This window comes from Oncorhynchus mykiss, chromosome 1, assembly GCF_057628025.1.
Source record: "Oncorhynchus mykiss isolate SJ-2025 chromosome 1, ASM5762802v1, whole genome shotgun sequence".
Lineage (NCBI taxonomy): Eukaryota > Metazoa > Chordata > Actinopteri > Salmoniformes > Salmonidae > Oncorhynchus > Oncorhynchus mykiss.
Genome location: NC_143022.1, coordinates 17,801,184 through 17,814,394, shown reverse-complemented (window position 1 = coordinate 17,814,394; position 13,211 = coordinate 17,801,184). Strand labels below are relative to the sequence as shown.

At 41.5% G+C, this 13,211-nt stretch overlaps 1 protein-coding gene across 1 annotated transcript in view; it reads left to right on the top strand.

The window, feature by feature from the left end:
• LOC110491485 (uncharacterized) overlaps positions 1-13,211 on the top strand; it is a 446,987-nt gene that overhangs the window by 124,131 nt on the left and 309,645 nt on the right. The gene's annotated exons all lie outside the window — the stretch shown is intronic.

Here is a 13,211-nt window from a genome sequence, read left to right as displayed (position 1 = left end):
CAAGTTTGCGGACGACACTACAGTAGTAGGCTTGATTACCAACAACGACGAGACGGCCTACAGGGAGGAGGTGAGGGCCCGCGGAGTGTGGTGTCAGGAAAACAACCTCACACTCAACACTTTTCACACTTATTTAACTTTAATATAATACATCAATAAAACAATTTAGCCTCAAATAAATAATGAAACATGTTCAATTTGGTTTAAATAATGCAAAAACAAAGTGTTGGAGAAAGTAAAAGTGCAATATTTGCCATGTAAGAAAGCTAACGTTTAAGTTCCTTGCTCAGAACATGAGAACATATGAAAGCTGCACTCCTTTTAACATGAGTCTTCAATATTCCCAGGTAAGAAGTTTTAGGTTGTAGTTATTATAGGAATTATAGGACTATTTCTCTATACCATTTGTATTTCATTAACCTTTGACTATTGGATGTTCTTACAGCCACTTTAGTATTGCCAGTGTAACAGTATAGCTTTCGTCTCGCTCCTCCCTAGGCTCGAACCAGGAACACAACGACAACAGCCACCCTCGAAGCAGCATTACCCATGCAGAGCAAGGGAAACAACCACTCCAAGGCTCAGAGCGAGCAAGTGACGTTTGAAACGCTATTAGCGCGCGCTAACTAGCCAACCATTTCACTTCGGTTACACCAGCCTCATCTCCGGAGTTGATATGCTTGAAGTCATAAACAGCGCAATGCTTGACGCACAACGAAGAGCTGCTGGCAAAACCCACGAAAGTGCTGTTTGAATTAATGTTTATGCGCCTGCTTCTGCCTACCACCGCTCAGTCAGATATTTAGATGCTTGTATGCTCAGTCAGATTAGCATGACACGCTAGATAATATCTAATAATATCATCAACCATGTGTAGTTAACTAGTGATTATGATTGATTGATTGTTTTTTATAAGATACATTTAATGCTAGCTAGCAACTTACCTTGGTTTACTGCATTCGCATAACAGGCAGTCAGTCTCCTTGTGGAGTGCAACAAGAGGCAGGTCGTTAATGCATTGGACTAGTTAACTGTAAGGTTGCAAGATTATATCCCCCGAGCTGACAAGGTGAAAATCTGTCGTTCTGCCCCTGAACAAGGCAGTTATCCCACCGTTCCGTGGCCGTCATTGAAAATAAGAATGTGTTCTTAGCTGACTTGCCTAGTTAAATAAAGGCGTAAAAAAATAATCGGCAAAATCGGTGTCAAAAAATACCGATTTCCGATTGTTATGAAAACTTGAAATGGGCCCTAATTAATCAGCCATACCGATTAATCGGTCGACCTCTAGTTAACGCCCTGACATGTCTTGATGTTGCTTCAATATTAGAGGTCGACCGATTAGTCGGAATGGCCGGTTTAATTAGGGCCGATTTTCAGTTTTTTTCAGGTATTTTTGGACACCGATTTGGCCTATTTTTAGTTTTTAACTTTATTTTTTTAACACCTTTATTTATCCTTTATTTAATTAGTCCAACGCTCTAACCACCTGATTACATTGCACTCCACGAGGAGACTGCCTGTTACGCGAATGCAGTATGCAGTAAGAATCCAAGGTAAGTTGCTAGCTAGCATTAAACTTATCTTATAAAAAACAATCAATCAATAATAATCACTAGTTAACTACACATGGTTGATGATATTACTAGTTTATCCAGCGTGTCCTGCGTTGCATATAATCGATGCGGTGCATATTCGAGGAAAAGGACTGTCTTGCTCCAATGTGTACCTATCCATAAACATCAATGCCTTTCTTAAAATCAGTACACAAGTATATATTTTTAAACCTGCATATTTTGCTAAAAGAAATCCAGGTTAGCAGGAAATATTAACCAGGTGAAATAGTGTCACTTCTCTTGCGCTCACTGGACGCAGAGTCAGTGTATATGCAACAGTTTGGGCTGCCTAATTTGCCAGAATTATACGTAATTATGACACATTGAAGGTTGTGCAATGTAACAGGAATATTTAGACTTATGGATGCCACCCGTTAGATAACATACGGAACGGTTCCGTATTTCACTGACAGAATAAACGTCTTGTTTTCGAGATGATATTTTCCGGATTCGACCATATTAATGACCTATGGCTCGTATTTCTGTGTGTTATGTTATAATTAAGTCTATGATTTGATAGAGCAGTCTGACTGAGCGATGGTAGGCACCAGCAGGCTCGTAAGCATTCATTCAAACAGCACTTTCGTGCGTTTTGCCAGCAGCTCGTCGCTGTGCTTCAAGCATTGAGCTGTTTATGACTTCAAGCCTATCAACTCCCGAGATTAGGCTGGTGTAACCGATGTGAAATGGCTAGCTAGTTAGCGGGGTGTGCACTAATAGCGTTTCAAACGTCACTCGCTCTGAGACTTGGATTAATTGATCCCCTTGCTCTGCAAGGGCCGCGGCTTTTGTGGAGCGATGGGTAACGCTGCTTCGAGGGTGGCTGTTGACGATGTGTTCCTGGTTCGAGCCCAGGTAGGGGCGAGGAGAGGGACGGAAACTATGCTGTTACACTGGCAATACTAAAGTGCCTATAAGAACATCCAATAGTCAAAGGTATGAAATACAAATCGTATAGAGAGAAATTGTCCTATAAATCCTATAACTACAACCTAAAACTTCTTACCTGGGAATATTGAAGACTCCTGTTAAAAGGAACCACCAGCTTTCATATGTTCTCATGTTCTGAGCAAGGAACTTAAACGTTAGCTTTTTTACATGGCACATATTGCACTTTTACTTTCTTCTCCAACACTTTGTTTTTGCATTATTTAAATCAAATTAAACGTTTCATTTTATTTGAGGCTAAATGTATTTTATTTATTTTTATTTCAACCGGGGAGGCTTTTTAACCAGGTAGGCTAGTTGAGAACAACTGCGACCTGGCCAAGATAAAGCATAGCAGTGTGAACAGACAACAACACAGAGTTACACATGGAGTAAACAATAAACAAGTCAATAACACAGTAGAAAAAAATAGTCTATATACATTGTGTGCAAAAGGCATGAGGAGGTAGGCGAATAATTACAATTTAGCAGATTAACACTGGAGTGATAAATGATCAGATGGTCATGTGCAGGTAGAGATACTGGTGTGCAAAAGAGCAGAAAAGTAAATAAATAAAAACAGTATGGGGATGAGGTAGATAAATTGGGTGGGCTATTTACCGATGGACTATGTACAGCTGCAGCGATCGGTTAGCTGCTCAGATAGCAGATGTTTGAAGTTGGTGAGGGAGATAAAAGTCTCCAACTTCAGCGATTTTTGCAATTCGTTCAAGTCACAGGCAGCAGAGAACTGGAAGGAAAGGCGGCCAAATGAGGTGCTGGCTTTAGGGATGATCGGTGAGATACACCTGCTGGAGCGCATGCTACGGGTGGGTGTTGCCATCGTGACCAGTGGACTGAGATAAGGCGGAGCTTTACCTAGCATGGACTTGTAGATGACCTGGAGCCAGTGGGTCTGGTGACGAATATGTAGTGAGGGCCAGCCGACTAGAGCATACAAGTCGCAGTGGTGGGTGGTATAAGGTGCTTTAGTAACAAAACGGATGGCACTGTGATAAACTGCATCCAGTTTGCTGAGTAGAGTATTGGAAGCTATTTAGTAGATGACATTGCCGAAGTCAAGGATCGGTAGGATAGTCAGTTTTACTAGGGTAAGTTTGGCGGCGTGAGTGAAGGAGGCTTTGTTGCGAAATAGAAAGCCGACTCTAGATTTGATTTTAGATTGGAGATGTTTGATCTGAGTCTGGAAGGAGAGTTTACAGTCTAGCCAGACACCTAGGTACTTATAGATGTCCACATATTCTAGGTCGGAACCATCCAGGGTGGTGATGCTAGTCGGGCGTGCGGGTGCAGGCAGCGATCGGTTGAAAAGCATGCATTTGGTTTTACTAGCGTTTAAGAGCAGTTGGAGGCCACGGAAGGAGTGTTGTATGGCATTGAAGCTCGTTTTGGAGGTTAGATAGCACAGTGTCCAAGGAAGGGCCAGAAGTATACAGAATGGTGTAGTCTGCATAGAGGTGGATCAAGGAATCGCCCGCAGCAAGAGCAACATCATTGATATATACAGAGAAAAGAGTCGGCCCCAGAATTGAACCCTGTGGCACCCCCATAGAGACTGCCAGAGGACCGGACAACATGCCCTCCGATTTGACACACTGAACTCTGTCTGCAAAGTAGTTGGTGAACCAGGCAAGGCAGTCATTAGAAAAACCGAGGCTACTGAGTCTGCCGATAAGAATATGATTATTGACAGAGTCGAAAGCTTTGGCCAGGTCAATGAAGACGGCTGCACAATACTGTCTTTTATCGATGGTGGTTATGATATCGTTTAGTACCTTGAGCGTGGCTGAGGTGCACCCGTGACCGGCTCGGAAACCAGATTGCACAGCGGAGAAGGTACAGTGGGATTCGAGATGGTCAGTGATCTGTTTGTTGACTTGGCTTTCGAAGACCTTAGATAGGCAGGGCAGGATGGGCATAGGTCTGTAACAGTTTGGGTCCAGGGTGTCTCCCCCTTTTGAAGAGGGGGATGACCGCGGCAGCTTTCCAATCCTTGGTGATCTCAGACGATATGAAAGAGAGGTTGAACAGGCTGGTAATAGGGGTTGCATCAATGGCGGCGGATAGTTTCAGAAATAGAGGTTCCAGATTGTCAAGCCCAGCTGATTTGTATGGGTCCAGGTTTTGTAGCTGTTTCAGAACATCTGCTATCTGGATTTGGGTAAAGGAGAAGCTGGGGAGGCTTGGGCGAGTAGCTGCGGGGGGGAGGAGCTGTTGGCCGAGGTTGGAGTAGCCAGGAGGAAGGCATGGCCAGCCGTTGAGAAATGCTTGTTGAAGTTTTCGATTATCATGGATTTATCGGTGGTGACCGTGTTACCTAGCCTCAGTGCAGTGGGCAGCTGGGAGAGGTGCTCTTGTTCTCCATGGACTTTACAGTGTCCCAGAACCTTTTGGCGTTTGTGCTACAGAATGCAAATTTCTGCTTGAAAAAGCTGGCCTTTGCTTTCCTGACTGACTGTGTGTATTGGTTCCTGACTTCCCTGAACAGTTGCATATCGCGGGGACTATTCGATGCTATTACAGTCCGCCACAGGATGTTTTTGTGCTGGTCGAGGACAGTCAGGTCTGGAGTGAACCAAGGGCTATATCTGTTCTTAGTTCTGCATTTTTTGAACGGAGCATGCTTATCTAAGATGGTGAGGAAGTTACTTTTAAAGAATGACCAGGCATCCTCAACTGACGGGATGAGGTCAATATCCTTCCAGGATACCCGGGCCAACTCCATGAGGGTGGTATGAGGGCCCGACATCCACAGGTGGGGGTTGTGCTTACAGACCAACACCGTGCAGGATGTTTGGCATTTGCCAGAGAACACCAAGATTGACAAATTCGCCACTGGCCCCCTGTGTTCTTCACAGATGAAAGCAGGTTCACACTGAGCACATGTGACAGACAAGACAAGAGTCTGGAGACGCCGTGGAGAACGTTCTGTGTGTGATTGACTTGGAGTTACATTGTGTTGTTTAAGTGTTCCCTTTATTTTTTTGAGCAGTGTAGAAAACGTTATAAAGAAATGCACCATGTATAGATTGCGAGACAGCTTAGAAAAATAAATGTTGAAGTTAACAAACCAAAAACCATAGCACAGCGAAAACTGAAGTTTTTCACCGGATACAAATAATTCGTAGACTGTAAATTGTCTGGAGGAAGCCAGAACAAATGTTTGAAAATAACAATTTGATCCTTGTTTACATTTGTGTAAGGTCAGGTGTCTATTATGCATGGGAATACATGAATAGATGTTGTTTTTCCAGTCCAGTACAACAAAAAATATATATTTTAAATTGCCTCAACTTTGGGGGGCCAAATAAAGCCACCCTTGTGCCAAATTCGGCCCGCGAGTTGGGTGAACATTGCTTTGTCCTCAATGTCACTCAGAAACAAATTCCAATGTCCGCCTAGTAATGGTTCTGTTCAAAACGATTGTAAAGTAATTTTGGTTCCAACACCTGGTTCCAGCTCTTGAGGTGTAACAATGCAGTACTGTAGAGAGTACATTAATTCATACAAATGTGATTAATCCGTGCTCATCCATTTTCTATGTCTTTGAGTAAACAAATAGCTTGCGTCCTGTTCTCTCCGATGTGTGGTCCTGAATGATTAGCTAGCTGAATTTGCTATTTTTCTGACATGCAGAATTGGATTTATTGAGCTACAGTTAACGTTAGCTGAGAAATATATAGGTGTGTATATATATACGGAAGATAATTAGCCAAACATTTAACACCCACTACAAAAAGTTGTAATATCTAATTTATATAACATGAAACTATATTTTTGTAACTTACTTTTCTATCTTGGTGGCGTTATAACAGTCTCAACAACAAATAGTTGCCAGAGGTGGGACCAAGTCATTGTTTTACTAGTCACAAGTAGGTCTCAAGTCTTAGAACTCAAGTCCTAAACAAGCCATAATGTGCTCTTCACCAAATGTAATAGAATTTCATATTTTTAACAAGAGTAATAGTTAGTGTATTACATTTACACAAATCATGAATGCTTTTAAAAATATCTATATATTTATTACTTTCCAAGTAAACATATTTCCATGGAAATGCATGGGTAGCCCCATCGTGCGACGTAGGCTTTTACACAATCGCCCAACCTTGTTTTACAAACATCAGGCAGGATTTAGGCTACCAACTGCCTAGCCAGTTGTAGCTAAATCTTGGGTGCAATGATCACGTTCTTGCACTGACTGACTGTGTGGAGGCTCATTGATTTAATGTTACGCTAGCCTACATGATACACTAGTAAAGTAATGAAATATATAGCTGTCTGCTATATTAGCCACAACTTACCGTTCTTTGTGCAGCTTCAAATGTCAAACAAAGTTTGAAATGGTTGGGCCTCCATCTGTAATTTTCTTCCCGCATGTTTTGCAAGTTGCAATCCGTTTTATATCGTCTTTATATCCCAAAATAAGAATTTTGGCTATCAACTTTCCAAGGGCTCCATCTGAATTCACCCGCCGACATTCCTTTGCACTGCCACGCACAACTTTTTCTCAGCTGGCACAGATTGATTGGCTGCTGTCCGATTCAAACTGTAATCCGTTAAAAGAAGAGTTTGATGCGCTGCACACTTTTAAAAATAGCATCATTTTTTATCTTTGGGCTTGGGGAGGGTATCAAGTCAGGTCGAGTCATAAGGCTCATGTCCAAGTCACAAGTCATTGGTGTTGAAGTCAAAGTCGAGTTGCACGTCGTCATATTTTTGACTCGACTCCAAGTCTTGTGACTCGAGTCCACACCTCTGATAGTTACTTAAAGTTAGCTATATCAACTCAAGTGTTGAAGTCTCTCTCCTCCAAGGTCTCCAGTCCAACGTCTGCATCTCATTTTGAACTGTATTTGAATATGATGACAATGAATTTTATCGACGTCACTAAGCCATCTGACTGACATCTGATAGACCAATAAACGCAACTTTGAAAAACCCATCTCGACACTTGATCCCACCTACTCGGTTCAGTTGCCTCCCATTGGAAACGACATGATGTGGTCTAAGGCACTGCATCTCAGTGCAAGAGGTGTCACTACATCCGACAGGGATTGGGAGTCACATAGGGCGACGCACAATTGGCCCAGCGTCGTCCGATCAGTCATTGTAAATAGGGAATTTGTTCTTAACTGACTTGCCTGGTTAAATAAAATGCAAACATAAAAGTATGAGTATTCGAACACAACTCTAGTTTAGCAATGTGGTTTCTATGTGTAAATGACGTTAGTTGGATACTGGATAGAAGATGGATTGTAACTTACATGCCTTAATACACGGGTTTGATGAAATACACATGCAGAGACTGTCACATCAAATATTATTGGTCATGTACACTTTTTGCAGATGATGTAGCGGGTGTAGTGAAATGCTTGTGTTCCTAGCTCCAACAGTGCAGAAATAACTAACAATACACGCTAATCCTAAAAATGGAAAGAAAGGAATTCTGAAATATTAACTAGAATGAGCAATTATTTTAATATTTTTTATTTATTTAACTAGGCAAGTCCGTTAAGAACAAATTCTTATTTACAATGATGGCCTACACTGGCCAAACCCGAACGACACTGGGCCAATTTTGCGCAGCCCTATGGGACTCCCAATCACAGCTGGTTGTGATACAGCAATGTCAGATTTCGGGAATATGTGTGTGTATATGAATAGAAAAGTTGTGTGCAGCATTTAGTTTTATAGGATGAGCCTTGGCTAGAATACAGTCAGTGGTGGAAAAAGTACCCAATTGTCATACTTGAGTAAATGTAAAGATGCCTTTTAATAGAAAATGACTCAAGTAAAGATGTAAGTCACCCAGTAAAATGGTACTTGAGAAAGTGTGGTTTTAAATATAATGAAGTATCAAAAGTAAATGTAGTTGCTAAAATATACTGAAGTATCAAAAGTAAAAGTACAAATCAATTAAAATTCCTTATAAGCTAACCAGATGGCACCATTTTTAAATGCTTTACAAAAATGTTTTTTTACGGAAAGCCAGAACCACACTCCCAACACTCAGACATACTTTACAAACAAAGCATTTGTATTTAGTGAGCCCGCCAGATCAGGGGTAGTAGGAATGACCAGGGATGTTCTCTTGATAAGTATGTGAATTGGACGCTTTTCCTGTCCTGCTAAGCATTCAAAATGTAACTAGTACTTTTGGGTGTCATGGAAAATCTATGGAGTAAAAAGTACATTATTTATTTAGGAATATAGTGAAGTAAAAGTTGTAAAAATATATAAATAGTAAAGTTCAGATACAAAAAAAATGAACTACCTATGTAAAAATACTTTGAAGTACTACTTAAGTACTTTACACCACTGAATATAGTATAAAGTGGGTAAAACGGTAGGTACAGTTGAAGTCAGAAGTTTACATACACTTAAGGTTGGAGTCATTAAAACAAGTTTTTCTACCACTCCACAAATGTCTTGTTGGCAAGTCGGTTAGGACATCTACTTTGTGCATGACACAAGTCATTTTTCCAACAATTGTTTACAGACAGATTATTTCACTGTCACATTTCCAGTGGGTCAGAAGTTCACATACACTAAGTTGACTGTGCCTTTAAACAGCTTGGACATTTCCAGAAATGTTGTCATGGCTTTAGAAGTTGCTGATAGGCTAATTGACATCATTTGAGTCAATTGGAAGTGTACCTGTGGATGTATTTCAAGGCCTACCTTCAAACTCAGTGCCTCTTTGCTTGACATGGGAAAACCAAAAGAAATCAGCCAAGACCTCAGAGACACGTTTTACTGTGGATATAGATACTTTTGTAGCTGTTTCCTCCAGCATCTTCACAAGGTCCTTTGCTGTTGTTCAGGGATTGATTTGCACATTTCGCACCAAAGTACGTTCATCTCTAGGAGACAGAACGAGTCTCCTTCCTGAGCGGTATGACGGCTCCATGGTCCCATGGTGTTTTATACTTGCGTACTATTATTTGTACAGATGAACGTGGTACCTTCAGGCGTTTGTAGACTTGTGGAGGTCTACAATTTTTTTCTGAGTTCTTGTCTGTAAACAATTGTTGGAAAAATTACTTTTGTCATACACAAAGTAGATGTCCTAACCGACTTGCCAAAACTATAGTTTGTTAACAAGACATTTGTCTAGTGGTTGAAACACTTAGGTTTGAGTCATTAAAACAAATGTATTTAAACTTACGACTTCAACTTGTGCGACGATTGCTCTGCATGTACACAGTGTGAGCTCTCAAACACCATTCGTGGAGTTAACATATTGTCATACATCATTGCAACTAGCCATCGCATTGATGAGAAGTGGGACATGAAGTATGTATTGACAACCTGGAAGAGAGGCACACAACCCAGAACCTAAAACGTCATTAATACTATTGTTACTGAGTGGGTGGGGGACAGCAGTAAGGTGTGCTGCCGTCAGGTAGGGTTTCCACTAATTACTACAGCCACAAAGTCAAAATTAGCTATATCGTAAAAATGTATGTAAAGAAATATAATTAATTTAAGGTTAGAATTAAGCATAAGGTTAGGTTTAAAATTACATTTTAAAAAGAGAAGTTATAGAAATAGGAGGGCTTTGACTTTGTGGCTGTGATAACTTGTGATGGGCTGCAGTAGATTGAACTGCATTGCCCCCCAGCGGTCATACAGAGAACCACATCTGAATTGTGAATTCACTTCATTTTATGATAAAGAAAATAGATGTTTAAATGATAAAATTGCAGTTTAAAAGTTAAGAGAATTTTCATTTGTCACTGATTTGGTTTATTTAGAGAAAGGAATCAGTGCGTTTTGGTTCGATGCAATACGATTCGATGCATTTACACATTCAATTCTAAATTCAAATCTTCTGCTGATGGAACTCATGATCTGGGCCTCTGAGGTGGATCTGTCGGGGCGGACTTGTGTGTGTGTGTGTGTGTAAACTATGTATATGTCTATGGTGTATGTAGGCACCTGAACTGAGCCATAAGGGAAACTACCACCCCACTGTCAGTTAGCTTTTTTTTGTCCCCCCCCCCCGAACACACTTTTAATCTGGAATGTTATTGTGTGTAGATTGATGAGGAAAATTATTAATTTTATCCATTTTAGAATAAGCCTGTAATGTAACAATGTAGAAAAAGTCAAGGGGTCTGAATACTTTCTGAATGCACTGTATACTGATTGTTTCAAGCAAAACTACTAAAACTATTGCTGATGGTGAAACCCGAACAATCAAAATAAAGTCTAATGTAAGCCCTGATCTGCATTTTCTAACGTAAGCCCTGATCTGCATTGGCTGGTAGAATGTATTTTTTCTTAGAATGTCTATTCCTACCAGCCACTTTTTGCGGGTGGTCACACAGAGCATTTGGGAACAGTTCCCCGCCCCACCCCCACCCCAATCCAATGCCCACAGTTAAAGAATGATATATATTTCTGTGCGTCAGCTATGTAGGAGATAATTCCAATGCTACAGTGGTGAAAGCAGGGTGGGGTACAGCATAGGATTTATATTTGGTTCAAACAATGGAGAGAAAGATGGAGACCGCTGGAACAGCTCTAGAACCCACTCTGGTATCCACTACTGTCTGTTTGTCTCATGTTCTGTGTTCTTTTGGCTGGTAAATATTGGGCATCCACCAGCCAAGTCAATTTCCCACCCTGGATTAGAGTTGTCTCCTGCTGTAGTTTAGGCTACTTTTATTCTTTTTAAACACCCTTTTCAACAGCGCATTTGATAAAAAAATATATATCTAGCAAATTATATTTGTTGTCACTCAACTAATATTCCACAAGCCATTTTACAAATATTAGAATGTCGACGGTGATGCGCAGATCAGGAATAGGCCTACCTTGTCGACGGTGATGCGCAGATCAGGAATAGGCCTACCTTGTTGACGGTGATGTGCAGATCAGGAATAGGCCTACCTTGTTGAAGGTGATGCGCAGATCAGGAATAGGCCTACCTTGTTGACGGTGATGCGCAGATCAGGAATAGGCCTACCTTGTTGACGGTGATACGCAGATCAGGAATAGGCCTACCTTGTTGACGGTGATACGCAGATCAGGAATAGGCCTACCTTGTTGAAGGTGATGCGCAGATCAGGAATAGGCCTACCTTGTTGATGGTGATGCGCAGATCAGGAATAGGCCTACCTTGTTGACGGTGATGCGCAGATCAGGAATAGTCCTACCTTGTTGACGGTGATGCGCAGATCAGGAATAGGCCTACCTTGTTGAAGGTGATGCGCAGATCAGGAATAGGCCTACCTTGTTGACGGTGATGCGCAGATCAGGAATAGGCCTACCTTGTTGAAGGTGATGCGCAGATCAGGAATAGGCCTACCTTGTTGAAGGTGATGCGCAGATCAGGAATAGGCCTACCTTGTTGAAGGTGATGCGCAGATCAGGAATAGGCCTACCTTGTTGAAGGTGATGCGCAGATCAGGAATAGGCCTACCTTGTTGACGGTGATGCGCAGATCAGGAATAGGCCTACCTTGTTGACGGTGATGCGCAGATCAGGAATAGGCCTACCTTGTTGACGGTGATGCGCAGATCAGGAATAGGCCTACCTTGTCGACGGTGATGCGCAGATCAGGAATAGGCCTACCTTGTTGACAGTGATGCGCAGATCAGGAATAGGCCTACCTTGTTGACGGTGGTGCGCAGATCAGGAATAGGCCTACCTTGTTGAAGGTGATGCGCAGATCAGGAATAGGCCTACCTTGTTGAAGGTGATGCGCAGATCAGGAATAGGCCTACCTTGTTGACGGTGATGCGCAGATCAGGAATAGGCCTACCTTGTTGACGGTGATGCGCAGATCAGGAATAGGCCTACCTTGTTGGTCTGTGCAGTGCTCGCAGTTTGACTAGGCTACTGATATTGACTGGGGTTGTTCGACATGCACATTTTGTTGATCAATGACTGTCAACACAATTACATGCTTAGTTCGACACTGAAGTAGAGGACGCAGTGATCTCAAAAGATGCGGTATCTTTAGAATGTAGAAAGTCATTTGAGCAAAACATTTTAGTGAGCCAGTGATTCGTAACATTTGAATCTAATTTCTGACCGACGCATGCTACATTTGGATCAGTTTGGTGTCCCACAGATGATACCATCAAATGTTTCAAATATGACTGTATCGGTAAATGTTACATCCCTAATGCATAATCTTCTTCTAAATGCCTCAGTACTACTTTGAGGATAGAATGAATGGTCCTGACTTGAGTTGTCAGGAAGGTACAGTTCCACAGTAACTGAAAGATGCAGAGACTTTGCACAGTTTGACATACATTTTAATCATTGGTTTTTGTTTGGCATACATTTTAAAGTGAAAAATCAGTCTCTGCATCATTCTGTTATCGTGGAATTGCCTTTTAGTAGCTGCTGTTGATGCTGTTAGGCAGCATATCGGCAATCAGGCCATCTTTGCCTCACCAGTTCCAAGCGGCTGTTTATGCCCTCATTATGGCCTATTTTTGTGTGTTTTTAATGATGAGACGTGAGATTACTACTCTCATGAAATGTAATTTTATTCACATATTTAATGACTGTGTAAATACTTAATTTTCTGTTTGATTTCCTCGCCATCTCTGTTTTACGCATCGATAAACAAACACAAGTTATGTTTAGCTAAGTACCTTTTTCTTTTTTTCTAAGTGAAAGTGGGGA